At 41.4% G+C, this 12710-nt stretch overlaps 1 protein-coding gene across 1 annotated transcript in view; it reads left to right on the forward strand.

Moving 5' to 3' along the window:
• Nucleotides 1–226: 226 nt before the first annotated feature.
• Nucleotides 227–12710, forward strand: part of HS6ST3 (heparan sulfate 6-O-sulfotransferase 3) — a 96436-nt gene continuing 83952 nt past the window's right edge. The window contains exon 1 of the mRNA XM_084617980.1: nt 227–268. The gene's annotated coding sequence lies outside the window, so the exon portion shown is untranslated. The remainder of the gene's footprint in view (nt 269–12710) is intronic.

A 12710-nucleotide genomic window follows, 5' to 3' on the forward strand; every position in this document is an offset into this window, starting at 1 on the left:
GGGGGGGGGGTTTAGGTGACCTGCTAAAGTAAACTTAAAAAATTCAGCAGCTTTAACCGTATGTCCTGAATGCCCCCAACAGCTGCAAGCTAAGAAGGGCATTCAGCACATAATTACCTTCAAACTAACTTTTTTCTTTTTAGTGTCCATGAGTCTATCCTTGCTATGGCTGGCTGGCTCCCACGCCAAGTGATGCCCCAGCATGCGCAATGCTGGTGATGTAAAAGCCACCATTGAAGTATGAGACAAGCAGTGGGGGAGGGGTCAGGTAAGTGCCATTCTGAAAATATATATTGCAATTATTTTATTTGTCTTTATAAAAAGATTTTGCAAAACCATGCAATATTTATTTTTAAAAAGGAAACTTACATGACCCCCAAGGATATGCCATCTGAATATGGCTTCCTTGATAGTTGTGATGTTCCTGGAGATGGCAGTTGGGTAGCCATGGGTCAGATATTTTTCTGAAAAGGAAAATAAGTCAGTCCTGTGCTGAATGTTTCAATCAGCCTGACAACAGGGGATATTCAGCAGCTGTAGTTTAGTGGAATGATTTCATTTATGTTTGACAGAGCATCTTTAAAAATCATCACTACTAATTTATCATATTTACAGTTGGGCTTTTTTTTAATTTTTGAAGTTTTTCTCTGCTGGAACAGGTTGGAGCAAAATAGTTGGCTGAGACCATGTATATCAAAATGCATCCTGGAATGAAGTTTTACAGAAGAATTAAAACCTCACAAAGTTATAATTACATCAGCACAAACACAATGCTATAATGAACCTGACAAGTAGCTGCTGGCAGTACGGAAGTGATTTACGTTGTGCTTTAGAGCTGGGGAATTGAGAATCTCCAGTTCTGGTTCTCTAATATGATGGTCTAAATATAGCACAGAGGAGATGGGCAATGATTTCATTACCAAGCATTCCCTCTTGGCCATCAAAAGTATTTTAAGTCAAGTCACCTTCTAAGAAGAGGAGGATGCTTTGTCTAATCCTTCTATATACATTATACTGAAAGTAATGAGGGGGGAAAGGGCCAACTAGGAGGATTTGATAAAACCTCCAGCCTCCATCTACTACATGCATATGTGCACTCAGGTAGCCACAGTCCTGTAGTGTGAGGGTATGTCTACACTGTAATAAAACACCCACAGCTGGCCCATGTTAGCTGATTCGGGGTCGCAGGGCTTGGGCTGTGAGGCTATAAAATTGCAGTGTAGATGTTCAGGCTTGAACTGGAGCCTGGACTCTGGGACCCTGCAATGGGGGAGAGTCCCAGAGCCCAGGCTCCAGCCTGAGCCTGAATGTCTGTATCACAACCTGCATCCCAAGCCCCATGAGCCTGAGAAAGCTGACTTGGGCCAGCCGTGGGTGTTTTATTGCAGTGTAGACATACCTTGAGTCTCTGTGGTGATAGTAAATGCCAGGACTCCTCAAGATGTTGGATAGGAGGCATAGTGAGACCAACCTGAAAGAAGATGCCTGCAAAAGATTTTCCTTTTAAAATATAAAATCATCTAATTTTATAAGTGTTTGTAATGTCTTGTGGCCTGCAGTCATTGTTTTGCTGCCAATGTATGTTGTTAAAATGGATTGTGATTTCACACTAGAGTTATTGCTGTCTTTTGGCATCAGTTAAATTCCTTTCCCATGGTTTCAGTGTTGAGGAGAACACTGATAGCATTAGAAAGGATTGTATTCCTAGGAGGCTCTGTTTGTTCCCAGTGGTGAATCAGTTTTTATTCCTAGCAAGTTTTCTTTCCAATCATTTTCATTAACTTTGTTTTACCATTACATTCACAGGTTGACTAACTTGAGTATTTTCAGGCTCATTGTTTTTAAACTGAGTCATATGCAGATTAACATTTTCTAAACATTCTTCCAATCAAAAAAATTTTATGTTTGGAACTTGGAAGAAACTTTTATCTAATTCAATACAAGGCATGCTCATAGCAGCAGCCTGCAAGAAAAACACCTGTTCACATGAAATATATGCCTCTACAGCAAGTGAATAGTACTGTAATACTTCACAATGCTTTAAATCCCATGAGCCAAAATCTATTTTAAGTGGTAGTGCGGGCTACACATACTTCAGAATCAATTAATGGTTATTACGTTACAAATGTCGAGTCCACATTTCCTGAAACGTTGCTGAATGACAAGCTGTTAGTAAAATCCTACCATTAAAGTTGAAATTCCACTTAATATAAAGTGTTAGCTGCTGTTTTATCAGCATAATGAATTGGACAAGCAGAGACTGCCTCCAGAATCAAGCTTCTGCACAGGCCAAAGTTCACTGCTATTTAAAGCAAACAAAAATGCATCTGGGTAGTCATCCCTTTGTAGGATTTGCTATGTCCGTGTTGTAAATCAGCACGAATTTTGTACATCTCAATGTTGGCAATGCAGTAGAAATGCTAATATCCTATGATTTAGCATGTTAGTACTTGACTGTTGATTTCAGTAAAGGCGTGGTGTACCCAAAAACCTGTTATACTAGGATGTGATTTCTTAGGATGTGGTACCTGGAAATCATGCTGGTTTTTTGGTTCCCATCTGTGCACTTAAAAATGAACAAATCATTCTAAAGTATGTAAATTTTGAGGGCCTGATTTTGTTTTAAGAATAAATCTGATTTTTCTTTCATCTTTAGTTTTTAGTCTTCTTTATTTCAATGCACGAAAAATTGTAAAGTTGAGTGAATGATTTCTTCTTTGTTCCCACTCTACTTGCGCACAGAAAGCAACTGTCTCTCCTTTATTTTTTATTGTATTATTTTCCTAATACACCTCAACCCCGATATAATGCGGTCCTCAGGAGCCAAAAAATCTTACTGCGTTATAGGTGAAACTGCGTTATATCGAACTTGCTTTGGCCCCCCTGCTTCTTGTCCCCTAACCACCCCCTCCAGAGACCCTCCCCATCCCTAATCATCCCCAGGACCCCACCCAACCCTCCTGCTCCCTGTCTCCTGACTGCCCCGACCCCTATCCACACCCCTGCCCTCTGACAGGCACTCACCGGCAGCGGCGGAAAGCGGAGCAACGTGGCCCCAGCCCGCTCCACTCCACCAGCTCCCAGCCGCGGCGCTCTGCTTCCCGCCTCCAGTGAGTGTGGGGAGGTTGGGGAAAGAACATCCTCCGCTCTCACCTGCGGCGGGAAGCGGAGTGACACGGCCCCAGCCCACTCCGCTTTCCTTGCCCCGGCCCCAGTCGTGTTGCTGGGGCGGCCGGGGGGGGGGGGGTTGGGGAAAGGTCCTTCACTCACCGGCCGCGGGAAACAGAGCGCCGCGGCTAGGAGCTGGCAGAGTGGAGCAGGCTGGGGCCGAGCTCCTCCACTTCCGCCGCTGCCGGTGAGTCTGTGGGGGGGTGGGATCCCTTCCCCCAATTCCCCTCCTCCAAGCGACATGGCTAGGGCTGGGGCGAGGGAAGCAGAGCAGGCTGTTCCCAGCCCCCCACTAATCACCCGGGCCACTCTGGGCCTGCGGAGCCCCCAAAAGTGCCCCCCACAGCTCCCACCTCCCAGACCATGGGGGGGGGAGGCCCTGCCCCTGACTGCCCCCTGAGACCCTCTGCCCCTTATCCAACCCCTCGGCCCCGGCCCAGCACCCTTAACATGCCGCTCAGAGCAGCGTGTCAGAGCCTGACGCCCTGATCCACCAGAGCGCGCAGTCCCACCCCCCCAGAGCGCTGCTTTACCACATTATATCCGAATTCATGCTATATCGGGTCAGAGGTGTAATAGAGGAAACATTGTCTGGCAGGACAAGAAATCAGGAAATCCAGCTTTTATTACTAGCTTTACCATAAATTTCCTGTGTGACCTTGGGCAAATCACTGAACAGCTTTGAGTTTTGTTTCCTTGTCTCTAAATTACATGGGTGTTGTGAGGCTTAACTTAATTTTTGATGGAAGGTCGGATAGAACAAGAACAAAAATATTATTTGTTAACCAACAACAATATTCGTAGCGCTTGGGGGAAATCTGATTGTTCAGAAGCCTGGAACAAGTAGAAATGTCCCCTGGGTAAGCACAAGTGTCAGGTTTCTTGCTTGCTTAAAAAAAAAAAAGGTAATGGGGCTGTAGCAGTGGACCAGTCAGAAGGGAAGGGTATGGGCTGAATTGATTTCAGCCTCGCAACTAGAGCCTGCCAGAAGGCAATGTAGTGTAGTGGACAGAGCATTGGACTGGGTGTCGGGAAACCTTAATGCCATTTCTGGCTCTGCCACTAGAATGCTGAGTGACTGCGGGCAAGTCACTTCAATCACTCAGTGCCTCAGTTTCCCCATGTGTAAAATGGGGTTAATGATACTGACTTTCTTTGTAAAGCCCATTGAGATCTACTGTGAAAAGCACTGCTCAAGAACGAGGCATTATAATTATTAACAACTGAATTTCACTTCCATGAAAAATGTCAAGGTTTGGGGAAATGTTTCACCTCCAATTGGGATTAAATGCCCAAACCTCTAAATTGTTTGTGAGAGTGAAATTCCACAATATTTTGACTTGGAAACACCAAAATGTTCCTACAGCGAAATATACTCCCCAGGCTCCCTGGGAGCCCTGGCTCTGTGACAGCGTGCCAGGGTGGTGGGCAGGTGAACTGGCAGGAAACCAGGCAGGTTTCAATTAAAAATCTGGCTGAGTTCTATCAGAAGTGTTGTCAAAATGGACTATTTTGATTTTGACAAATTGGCACTTTCTAACGGGAAAACATGCATTGGGAAGATCTGTGACCAGCTCTACACACAAGTAATGCCACTGTTGAGCATGCCTTGGGCTGAGGCTGAGCCTCTTTTGATGCGTTGCCCATCAGTGCTCTGATCAAAGTTTTGATTTGACTTACGAGGGGAGTAGTTGACCTTGACTCTTCAGTTATATTAAAGTCATTTGGAAGAAATTATCTTTGCTAAAAGGGCAAGCAAGAGTTTAATTTTCCAGTCAAGCTAGAATAGCTTTATAGAGTACACTTAAATAGTTCATTCCAATTTTAGAGGTATTCTCGATTCCAGCAGTATCCCCCATTTTAAGTATAGGGTCTATCATTGACATTAGTAATACCTGTACAACTGACATGAACATTTTAAGTGTGCCCGTAATAGGAGTTTTTAGAAACTTTCAAACCTAACAGCAGCAGCTGCAAGACACAGTTTGATTTGGTTTTAGAAGGACAATAGGCAAAAATACGTTATTTTTTGCCAGAAAGGGAAGTATAGTTTAATTTCCCACTCAAACCAAAATAGGTTTTGTAGTTAAACTATAATTAGATTACTTGCTACTGCAGCTACAAAACACAATCTGATGTGATTTTCCGGAGAAGTTTCTCTCTAATAGTTGGTTATACTCTTACGCTGCTGCCAGCGCCAGGCTGTTTAATTATTGCAAATAAAATATTGATTTAGTTACTATTTTAAAAGTATTTGTGAAAAACAAGCTGCTTATACACACAAATTTAGTTGATATTCATTTTTAAAAATACCTGGAACAAATCAAAAATGGGAAAAATACCCACCACCATAATCAGCCAAGGTAGGGCCTGCGGCCAGTTAAGAGTAAACATGTTGCACAGAAGTGTATGCTAATCAATAGGAGAAACAGGAAGATTGAAGGAAGCACTGAGTGCATGTTTTACCACGGTACAGTCTTCAAATTATCAAAGCATTTGCCAACTTATGCTGGTCCTGAGGGAGCACTTCCGTAAAGATTTTGTGAGATTTTGAGTCCATTGTAGATAGCTATTTGTTTCATTTCTTTAGTAAGATAGTTTTTATAATAGCAATTAGTTCAGCCAGACTTGTAAGCAAGTTACATGCCCACATGGCAGACCCTCCATTTACTGTATTTCATGGAGATACGGTTGTCCTTCAGCCTTGCCTTAGAGTCCTTCCTCAGGGTTTTTTCAACCTGAAACTATGGTAACTTATATTTTTCTATCTCCAGGTGGTTTCAGGAAATAAATCAGTGGGGACACAGTTCCTCCATCTGATAAATGAGTGGTTCAAATGAGAGTGCTTTCACCCAAAAATCTTTTTTGAGTTCAAAGCACACAACTGAAATAGCAATAGTCTAGAGCAACCCAGATATAGTTACCCAAAGTCTGAGGTGATGTCAAATGGTCAGCAGCAGGCTTCTGGTGGCCAACCTTCCTCCCAGCCACTGGGGAGTTGGATGTCAGCCTCCTAACGCATAGGAAACCTCTCCCAAATTACACACTCTGACTGATCTTTTTATAGGTTGCTCAAAACAAAGCTAGTAATAACTCATAATAACCCCTTGCAAATTAGCAATTTTTCTAACATCAGCAAGCAACTCCTAGTCATAACATCAGTTATTTCTAACTTTCTGGTGTTCTCGCTCCCAGTTAATTATGGCTGAATGCACAAAATGGCTGTGGTATTGTCAGGTCAGTTTCACTCATGACAGTGTCTGAATTCCATATTAATCAAAAGATTAGTTTATCAGTTTTCTTTCCTAGACATGCTCATAAAGGAGAATTCAAGTTACTGCCTTAGATGCTCAAAGAGCTTTAGCTTATTATCCTAGCAGGACTGAAGAGTTTTGAAAATCCCCTATTTTTTGTTTATTTCCTACACTGACAACTGAAAAGGTCACATTATTTCTTCACAGTCACTATCTAGATGGGTTACACAGTGTATAGTACAGGTATATAAGACTGCATCTATTTCTCCTCTTACTGAGGGTAGAACGTACTTGAGTAGGGCAATGACTACCTCTTTATCATACCTCAGATGTTGCAATAGTTGCAATATGTAAGGCTGCCACATGGAGTTCTGTTCGTACCTTTATAAAACACTATTCCTTAGATCTGGCATCTAGAGCAGCTGCTCAATTTGGTAGGGAAGTACTCCAATCCCTATTCAGTTAGGACTCAGAGTGCCACCATCCATTAACGGGGTACTGCTTCCCAAATTCAAGGCAAGGGACTTTCAAAGAAGAAATAGAGTTACTTACTTGGAACCAGAGTTCTTTGAGATGGTCTCTGGATATTCACACTCCTTGCCCACCTTCCGCTCTTTGTTGGAGTTCCATAAAATTCTGCCTCTGAGGAAGCAGTGGAAGGAACTGAGGTGGCAGAGGACACTACACCCCTTTTTATAGCCTCTCCCTCAGAACATTAAGGAACACTAAGAGCAGGAGTCGGAGGGGTGCTTGAGCACTATAATGAGCACTGATACAAGAAGGTTGCACTATCTGAGCTGCATTGGCCAGTGCACCCCATGAGTATGAATATGCAGAGTCAGTCTCAAAGAACTCCAGTTCCAAGAAAGTGACCTCCACTTTTAACACCAGATGGAATCATTAGATCATCTAGCTTGACCTCTTGTCTAACACAGACCATGTAACATCATCCAGTTACTCCAGTAATAAGCCCAATAGTATATTCAGAAAGGCAGCCAGTCTTGACTTGAAGACCTCAGTAGATCACCTTCTCTGTTAAAAATTAGTGCTTTATTTCTAACTTGAATTGGTCTTGCTTTAACTTCCAGCCATTGGTTCTTGATATGCCTTTCTCTGCTAAATTAAAGAGCCCTTTAATACCCACTGTTTTCTCTCCATGAAGATACTCATACATGGTAATCAAGTCACCTTTCCATCTTCTTTTTGATAAGCTAATCAGATTGACCTCCTTAAGTCTCTCTCTGTAAGGCATTTTTCCAGGCTTTGAATCATTTTTGTGGATCTCTAGTTTTTCAATATTCTTTTTAAAAGTGTGGACATCAGAACTGGATGTAGTTTTCCAATATTGTCCTCACCCATGCAGTACACAGAAGTAAAATCACTTCCCAACACATACGCATTGCTCCCCTGTTTATACATCTAAGAATTGCATTGGTCTTTTTTGCCAGAACATCATACTGGGGGCTCATGCTGAGTTGCTTGGCCACTATGAACTGTTAATCTTCTGTAGCAGTGATACTCAGACTTCTGTGGTTCAGGAGCCAAATTAGCAATCAACATTACTCAAAAGAGCCACAGTAGTGTGAGTTCATTGTTTCATTTACTATTACTATTAATGTGTGTCTGTGTATATTTATTACTCTCACAGCAAAGTGACTGACCAAGTGTTGTACAATTGGTTAATAACATAGTAAAAGCATCCTGACCGGTTAATAACTTAGATTGGTTGTTAATTACATTGCACACTGCTTTAATATCATGTGCTGCAAAGAGCACCAGGAGACACATTAAAGAGCCACATGAAGCTCCTGAGCCTCAGTCTGAGTATCACTGTTTTACAGGGTAAAGTAAATCAATCAGCTGTCAATCTATAACCCTTACTAAAGGAAAAATATTACTTTCTATTCAGCACAAACAAAACAGCTCTTACCATATAAGTGGGTGAATGGGAAGACTTGTAGGTTTGTAAGTGAGGGAGAAAAGTGAGATCTGGCCATTTCTCGTCTGATTCCTGTCTGTTAGCATCCCTAAGTATATAATTATTTGACATTTTCAAAGGAAAACAGGAGCAGTTTATATATTGTGACAAGGCATCTCCTCTACTTCGGCAGGCTCAGTGCTTTCCCCTCTGGCAGTGGGGGCCTGGAGTAAATCAGCCCCATTCTGGACAGTGTTTATTCTCCCATTTGCAGGGGCGGTTATTTCCCAGTATTTTCCAGGCAGGCCTCAGGGCAGGGCCAAGGAGTCCCCTCCACCAAACAAACAAACAACCTTCCTCCACCCCAATTCTAACACAAAACAAAGTGGAATACCTTTCCCTACCCTCACTCTGGGGGTGGGTGGCCTTTTTATTGGCCCTGGGGTGCCAGCCCTTCCCCTAAGTAGGCAGCCTGTTATGTAGCTTCCTCTGTAGAGAGGAGAGCAGCACTCTACCCTGGAGCAGACTTTCTCCCTGCTTCCACTACCCTGCAGCAGCTTGTCTCTCCTTTCCCCTCTCACCAGAGGAGTTTTTAAAGGTCTCAGGTAGCCTTTAATTGGACTCAGATGGCCCTGATTGACCTGAGGTAATCTGCTTTCCGCTCCTACGGAAAAGGACCTTTATCATTCTAGGGCTAGTATACCCGCCTTCCAACACCCTCTTATGACTATCCAGCATGACTTTGTCAATATATATTATTATATTATATATAAATTATATCTAAAAATTCCTCTTGTGAGAGTCGCCTCCCTCCTCCTCCCCAACACAACCTCTGCCTCATTTTAAATGATCTTTTATAGTAGTCTTTAGTAAGCAAATAAATTACAATAAAAAAAACATGAAAATATAATCAACAAGTCCAGAAGAGATGGGAAGACTGGGACCACTTTTAACCAGAGGACAAAATCTGTTGCATTCTCTACGCTTCCTTTATTGCCAGTGGGAGATTTTCCAGCATTGCTTTTCAGTTCATCTTTAATTAATGATATTACATTGCAAAACTGATGTGTTACACACAGGTAGGGGCAACTGTAATGTTTAAGAGCAAGTTTTAGAAGGTAATGTTTTGAGACCATCATATACAAAAGTATCCTGAAGGCCCAAGTGAAATATATTTGGTGGCTTCTAGTGAATGTTTATAGAGGTGGATTTTACATGTCCCTAATTACTGAAATGACTGTGCAGTACAGAAGGTAGACCATACTTACAGGTTGGAAGAAACAGTGACGGAAAAACATTGGAGGGTCATGGTGGATAATCTGCTGAATATGAGCTCTCAGTGTGACACTGTGAGCAAAAGAGCCAATACAATTTGGGAGGCATGAACAGGGGAATCTTGAACAGGAGTGGAGAAGTTACTTTACCTCTGTATTTGGCTCTGGTGTGACCCCTGCTGTGGTACTGTGTCCATTCTGGTGCCCACAATTCAAGAAGGATATTTATAAATTGGAGAGGGGTCACAGAAGAGCCACAAGAATGATTAAAGTGATAAACACAAGGAGCTCCATTTATTTACCTTAACAAAGAGAAAGTTAAGGAGTGACTTGATTACAGTCTAAAAGTACCTACATGGGGGACAAATATTTAATAATGGGCTCTTCAGCCTAGCATAGTTCTTCAGTCTAGCACGACCCAATGACTGGAAGTTGAAACTAGACAAATTTAGCCTGGAAATGTGGTTATTTTGGGGAAGTTCTGTGGCCTGTACTGTAAAGGCAATCAGACTAAGAACATAAGAATGGCCATACTGGGTCAGACCAAAGATTCATCCAGCCCAGTATCCTGTCTGCCAACAGTGGCCAATGCCAGGTGCCCCAGAGGGAGTGAACCTAACAGGTAATGATCAAGTGATCGCTCTCCTGCCATCCAGTTCCACACACTGATAAACAGAGGCTAGGGACACCATTCCTTACCCATGCTGGCTAATAGCCACTAATGGACTTAACCTCCATGAATTTATCTAGTTCTCTTTTAAACCCTGTTATAGTTCTAGCCTTCACAACCTTCTCAGGCAGGGAGTTCCACAGGTTGAATGTGCACTGTGTGAAGAAGAATTTCCTTTTATTTGTTTTAAACCTGCTGCCCATTAATTTCATTTGGTGGCCCCTAGTTCTTATATTATGGGAACAAGTAAATAACTTTTCCTTATTCACTTTCTCCACACCACTCATGATTTTATATACCTCTATCATATCCCCCCTTAGTCTCCTCTTTTCCAAGCTGAAAAGTCCTAGCCTCTTTAATCTCTCTTCTTATGGGACCTGTTCCAAACCCCTAATCATTTTAGTTGCCCTTCTTTGAACCTTTTCTAATGCCAGTATATCATTTTTGAGATGAGGAGACCACATCTGTACACAGTATTCAAGATGTGGGAGTACCATGGATTTATATAAGGGCAATAAGATATTCTCCATCTTATTCTCTATCCCTTTTTAAATTATTCCTAATATCCCGTTTGCTTTTTTGACTGCCACTGCACATTGCATGGACGTCTTCAGAGAATGATCCAAGATGACTCCAAGATCTTTCTCCTGATTAGTTATAGCTAAATTAACCCCCATCATATTGTATGTATAGTTGGGGTTATTTTTCCAATGTGCATTACTTTACATTTATCCACATTAAATTTCATTTGCCATTTTGTTGCCCAATCACTTAGTTTTGTGAGATCTTTTTGAAGTTCTTCACAGTCTGCTTTGTTCTTAACTATCTTGAGCAGTTTAGTATTGTCTGCAATCTTTGCCACCTCACTGTTTACCCTTTTCTCCAGATCATTTATGATCTAGATGATTGCAGTGGTTCTTACTTGCCTTGGAAGCTATCAGTATATGAACTCTCAATGCCATCTGACTTCTAAGGATTCTTTATCATGTTCTAGGCTGCAGGTAATTGAATATTTGCTCTGGTGGCTCTAGTATATTCCTCATTACTGTTTCAATTTCAGTACATTGTTTCCCATTTCTAAGAAATAACTATTATTGCTTTCTAAGATTTTTTATGACATTGTCTCCGCACTTATGTAGAGTCCTTCACTTTGCTCTGCTTCAGTTTCAGAATGCTTCTAGTTCAGTTTACGTGTGATTATTTGATATCACATTCCATTTTATAATGTTTTATGATACTTTTTATAAATAGTTGTACAGCACGATGAATATCTTGGTGGGACGTTGGAGAGGGAGGTACTCTTTAAAGTTATATAATATATAACCTTCCAAAAGCAGTGTTAAGAGAATGTTAAGGATGCAAAGTAAAGCACTCAAAGGTTAGGAAATGCCAGAATTAAGGTTGCTAAACCATCTTAATTTGGCACTCTTGTGCGTATGCTTTATAATATAGTCTTCAATTGCATGATCGTACTAGTTTTTCAACAGGACCCCTGTTTCATTCAGCATATGCTCTGGGGATGAATCAGGGTTGTGAAGTGAATGAGGCAGGTGATTGTAGGACACCTAATTTCCCAACTTTGAAGTGATTGACTTTGCAACCTTAGTATCCTTTTAATTAATTTTAATGGAATTTCCTAAGATTTTTAATAAGTAACCTGAAAAACCAAAAATTCCATCCTGTAAGGCATGGGGCAATCATTATGCCAGATTTTGAGACTGTGTGGCGCAATTGAAAGATTATAAGAATATTTAAACATGGGCAAAACAATTTATTTTCCCCAATATCTTTCTTTGAAATGGCTAAACCATTCCTGCTCAAACTTTCCAGAAAAGTTCAGCCTGCGGTAGACACCAGGATGGAGTATTTCCGCCCACAGAGTTTAAAATGGCAGGTGAAAGCATGGATCTTGTAATGGAAAGTGTTAAGCAACCTTAACTATAGGTAGTGTGATTAGCTCCACTCATTATGATATAGGTGAATTATTTTATGCTATATCAAGAAGAATCTCTTAAAAGAGTTCCTGTAAAATGTGGTCCTTCAGGATAAACGTGTGCTGAAACTGGAGCTCATATTGGCTGAAACTAACTAGTATAAGGACTATGCATAATTTAAGATGCATGTAATTCATATTTTAAAGACGTAAATGCTGGCCCTTTATACTGGCATGGATTTTCATTCATTCATTATATTAATTTTCATTTCATTTAGTCTCATTATTTATTTGCATTTCCCCACTGGTCTGTATCTACCCGTTTTCTTGTGTCTTATACGCAGATTGTAAACTCACTGGAGCAGGAACTGTCTTTTTCTTCTGTGATTGTACAGCAACTAGCAGAATTGGGTCCTGGTCCATGGCTAGGGCTCCTAGGTGCTAGAGCAATACAAATAACAAATAATACTGTGTCTTCAGAGATCACAAAGTC

The sequence above is a fragment of the Lepidochelys olivacea genome (genome assembly GCF_965140295.1).
Source record: "Lepidochelys olivacea isolate rLepOli2 genome assembly, chromosome: 1".
Taxonomy (NCBI): domain Eukaryota; kingdom Metazoa; phylum Chordata; order Testudines; family Cheloniidae; genus Lepidochelys; species Lepidochelys olivacea.